Consider the following 5,384-nt stretch of genomic DNA (forward strand, 5'->3'; position numbering starts at 1 on the left):
AGTTTCTACCTTAAAAGCAGTTAATGACACAGCTGAAAGAGCTGTTAAACTAATGACAGACTTTCATGGTTTGATTACCGCAGAAGAAGAACAGAAGCAGTTCTTATTACATTGTGTGCAAGAACATAGAAAAATTTACCCAGACTGTAAAAAAGAGACTTTGAAGAGGAAATATCCAAATGAATAACTATAAAAATTGTATCTTTTTTGTTACTTACAAGAAGAGCATTATATCAATTTCTGTTTTCATTTGTATTTCTCTAAAGTAATTGTTTTGAGTGATCATCTACAACTACATTTAAGAGTCCCTTTAAGCAGCTATTGTCTAAAACTTTTAGGCCCTGTCGGCACGGGTTAAAATTTATGTAGGAAGTTGAAATTCTGTATTTGGGTAACTAATAGACTAATAAACACAATAACGGGGTATGCGTTTCAAATGATTTTTTTTTTGCCCTTTTAAGGGACACCCTAGTGTAGAGGGGTTGAAAATGAGCGGAAGGAGTGTCGAGTTTATGTCGATACGCAATACGTAGTGCATGTCTGTCATATTTAAGTAGTTTCCAGTAGTCCAAGGGGTGAGTATTAATCTAGATCAAGGAAGCGTAGGTGATGACTGGGCAAATAAAGGATTTATAAATGTTTAGGATTTGTTAGGGTTTGAGTCCCCAGGTATGTCCAGTGAGGGAACGAAGGGCTCGGAATCGGGTAAGGGCTTTACGGTGGATTGAGGAAAGATGAAGGTTCCATTTAAGGTTATTTTGAAATTTGATTCCTAAATATGTTAGTTGATTAGTTTCAATGACAGGTGTATTATACATGGTTAATTGGACTTTATGGGTTAAGATTAATGGAGAGGTGCCAGATGTTAAGCCAGTGTTCGAGAGTAGTGAGGTATTTTTGAATTTTGGATTGAAGGGAAGCATTGGTATGGCAAAGGGCTAAAACCGCAAGACCATCAGCATATTGATAAAGGTGTAAGGAAGCATGTGGATGTGGAATATCGTACATAAACAAGGAGTATAGGAGGTGGGGAGAAGGGGTGAGCCCTGGGCAAGTCCGGATGTGATTGGGAAGGTGAAGGAATGTGTGCCGTGGACCAGTACGTCAGCGCAGCAGGAGTTAAGGTAGTTGTAAAGGAAACGAAGTACGGTAGCGGGGAGCGGTAAATGACTAAGTTTGTAAAAAAAAGACCAGGTTGCCACACACTGTCGAAACCTTTGTCAATATCCAGGCTTATCAGAGCAGCGAGTCGATGAGTCTTAAGGTAGGCGGTAAGAGAGGAGGTGATATAAAAGAGGTGATCGTTTGTGGAGAAATGAGACCGAAAACCAGCTTGGGAGGAGGGGATGAGGTGTAAGGAATGTAAATATGTAGACATTCTTTTAGTAAGTATACCTTCAAATATTTTGGACAAGACTATAAGGAGTGAGATAGGTCAGTAGGAGCGGATATCGGAGGGAAGTTTACTGGATTTAAGGAAAAGCAGGATGTTTGCTTTACACCAGTGTTTATCCATAACATAGTGTTAAAAATACTGGATAGGATGTTGATAAGGATCATGGGGGCTTCACGGATATGGCGGTAGATAATACGGTCACTGCCGGGAGCGATATTACGACGGTTTCGAAGAAAATTAAGGATTTCTTGTGGAGTGATGGGGGCATTAAGAGGGTGTGTATAATCAACAGTAGGTAAATGGAGAAAGAATGGTTGTAAGTGGGGGAGATCAGGTAGATGGTACTGATATATGGTGAATCCATGAGGGTCATCGTGTAAAGGGTTAGTAGAAAGATAAAATATAGTGTTATAGTGGAGAGCAAATGCATCAGCTTTTTCGTTGCCATTCAAAGGAGGGTGAGGTGAGATGTGGATGGGGTAAGTAGGGAGTGGTGGTCTAGTTTGTGTCATGCGTCGAAAAGTAGTACAGACTTTTCTTGAGTCTTGCATATTAGAAAGTTCAGAACAGGCAGTTGTCTATTGTTTATGTTTCATAGCTTCGATATAAGATCATGCATGTCTCGTGGTTTGTCGGTGTTATCGTCAAGTTGTAGTGCCCCGGGTCCATACATGTGAGTGATAGAGGTCAAGAGAAAGTTTAAGTAGGGAAAGAGCTCTGGGTGGAATAGGTGGTTTGTTTGGGTGGTACGAGTGACGTCGTATATGAAGTTGATCTGCTCTAGTAAGAGCTAATTCTACTCGTGTTGTGAGGGAGAGAAGGTTGGGAATAGAGGTGGGGAGTGGACAGTCTGAAAGTAGTTCTATAATCGTTCGTTGTTAATTGGTCCAGTTTGTTTGTGAGTTGAGGGTCGAGAGGTAGTAGAACAATTTTGATAGGATATAGTAGGTATAGTAATGAGGGCCGGGGCAGGGTCTAAACCTAAAGAGACCGGGCGAGTTGGCCGTGAGCGTAGAGGCGCGCGGCTGTGAGCTTGCATCCGGGAGATAGTAGGTTCGAATCCCACTATCGGCAGCCCTGAAAATGGTTTTCCGTGGTTTCCCATTTTCATACCAGGCAAATGCTGGGGCTGTACCTTAATTAAGGCCACGGCCGCTTCCTTCCAACTCCTAGGCCTTTCCTATCCCATCGTCGCCATAAGACATATCTGTGTCGGTGCGACGTAAAGCCCTTAGCAAAAAAATAAACCTAAAGACTGGGTGATGGTAGGACAGGTAGCTATGGAAGGTGATATGATAAGGGCGTCAGGGGTAGTATTGGAAATATTATGGGTAGGGAAGGGGATTTGTACGCCCCAATGTTGAGAAACTAAAGTATCAAAGTAGTATCGATATGTTTGATAAAATCGATAGGGGGTGGTGTTCGAGGGGGTAGGTAGAGTGCCGCAAAAACAAGAGACAAGTTATTAGGGAGAAAACTTTCAATAATTAAATATTCAGAAAAATAGTTAGGAAAATTTTAATAATGTCGTTTATTAGTGATGCAATTCTTTACACCAACAGCCAAACCGCCTCAAGCTTCTCCGGGTTTATCCATTCGAAAGAAGTGATAATGAGAAAAACGAGGCTGTTCCTTTGGTGTTAAGAAAGTTTCATTTAAAATAAAAACTTCTGGGTCGTACAAGGAGAAGGAGATATCCAATGGAGCGCGATTGGAGTGGACAGATCAAATGTTAGCATAATGAGTCTTAATTACCATTAGCTAAGTAAAGGCACAGCATTAAGAGGAAAAAAGTTAAATGCATTTTCTTCCCCAAATAAGCTACGTCTAAATGGGTACTGAATACCAATTGCGTTGCCAGTTGGATCTCGGTCAGGATAGGGGGACGGTTGAAGGGTAGGGCATTCTGAAGTACCATCGCCACGAAGCGAATTATATTTTCAGAGCTGGGAGAGAGGAGAGTAGAAGAGGAAGCGGGAGTGGGGAGATCCTGAGAAATAACTGGGATGATAGATTCAGGTTGTGAGGGATTAGGAGCAAGTTTGGCCTTACATTTATACGAAAAAGCGGGGCGAGGGAGAGAACAATTTACACATTTAGGTGTAGCCTTATTGGGACAAATAGTGCATACCTGTTGCTGAATGCAGGGGGCAACAGGCACATGATCATACTGCCGACACTGGTCACATAGATCCTCTGCAGCGGCGCCGAGCGTGATGGCTCCACCCAGTGGCAGCACCCGTAGATAACGGCACCATCCCGAAGTAGCACATCCAGCATGTTGATGTCCTTGTAGAGGATCCTGATCAGCAAAGTGGGGCCTCTTTCATTGCGGATGTGGACAATTTAAATTTATTTTTGTTGTGTGTCCTTCACGATCTCAGCTGTGCGCCTGATAGCTCCGCAACACGCCGCAGCCCGGATCTTTCCACACTCTACGAGGTTACTGCAGTGCGCTTGCTTGTGACGACAGCCAGCGCTATAAAAGGAGCATCATTCCGCTACTTCCCAGGACTCCCCAGTGTCCAACGCCAGATTACACTGCAAGTCGAACATGGAGGCTATCCCTCTTAAACATGTGTATCGAACAGGTGGACTGAATTCTGGTTGTGAGGTTTCACCTCTAGGCACTGCCTCACCTCCCGCTTCCTGTAACCACGTCGAGCCCCGATGTCAGTCTTCTACTCATCCCACAGTCCTCACTTATGCTCCGACATCAACATTAGTATTCTACTAATTGTGAATATTTGTCAGCTCCTGACAAGCCTACGGCAATTACTAGCATTCTGTTAGTACGAACTTTCATTGCAAGTTACACTAGTAATTCTACAAGGCAGATAGTTTTCGACTATCTTGAACTCGCTCTTATTTGACAGACTATCTCCGCAAGATAGATTCGTGTGTATATAGAACTCTCATGTATATAAAGTATATATTTCAACAGACCCTCAGTCTACTGTAATATCATTAATTGTGTACAAGTTCATCCAGCTTCAAGAAAAGTTTAGTTATATTTATGTACATATTGTGTAAAAATCTTATTGAAGCAATAAATTTATGTTGTGTTTCTGTATACCGATTCCTTGTATACAACAATTTTTGCTAGTGGCTTTACATCACACCGATACAGATAGGCCTTATCGCGACGATTGGATAGGAAAGGCCTAGGAGTTGGAAGGAAGCAGCCATAGCCCCAGCATTTTCCAGGTGTGAAAATGAGAAAACACGGAAAACCATCTTCAGGGCTGCCGACAGTGGGATTTGAACCCACTATCTCCCGGATGCAAGCTCACAGCCGTGTGCCCCTAACCGCATGGCCAACTCGCCCGGTGATTTAAAAATTTTGGTGGCACTCGAGCTGGAGTTGAGCGGCCACCTCATCGTCGGTCCAGTCACGCTCCACACCGTACGCAACCACGGACATAATTGGGGATGGTTGAGGTGGTGGCGCTGGACGTCGTGTAGGCTGTTGCTGGGTGAGATTAGTGGCCCAGGCATGAGAAACAAACTCCTCCACCCCGATGGTCGTCACAAGATGGTTGTAAAAAGGCTTCAAAGTTTTGCTATTGAAGTAACCATCCCGGGTGCATTGGAGTTCAAAGGTATATTCTGCGTAGTAAGGAATGAAGCGGGTGAGAGTCTGGTATGTGCTATGGGTGTTGGCTTTGGCCACGTCTATGGGCATAAGTTTTACCACATAGAATGGTGCTGCTGGTATAGGTGAGGGATGAATGATGCTGCCGTTGCGGATGTGTGGTGCCAGGGCTGGGTTCTTGGCAACTTCGGCGAAGCTGTGTATCTGTGCCGGCATGTAGGTGGTAGAATTAGAAGCCGGTGGTGATCGTGGTGCCAGGTGGGACTGTAGTGGAGACCACTGCGTAGGCTACTTGGAGCTACTGGCAGTGCCAATGCACTATGAGAGACTTTGTCTCATTTTCAAAAATTGTGCCTGTCTGGTCGTCAGATGATATAGGCAGTGATTTGCATA

The sequence above is a fragment of the Anabrus simplex genome, chromosome 3, assembly GCF_040414725.1.
Source record: "Anabrus simplex isolate iqAnaSimp1 chromosome 3, ASM4041472v1, whole genome shotgun sequence".
NCBI lineage: Eukaryota > Metazoa > Arthropoda > Insecta > Orthoptera > Tettigoniidae > Anabrus > Anabrus simplex.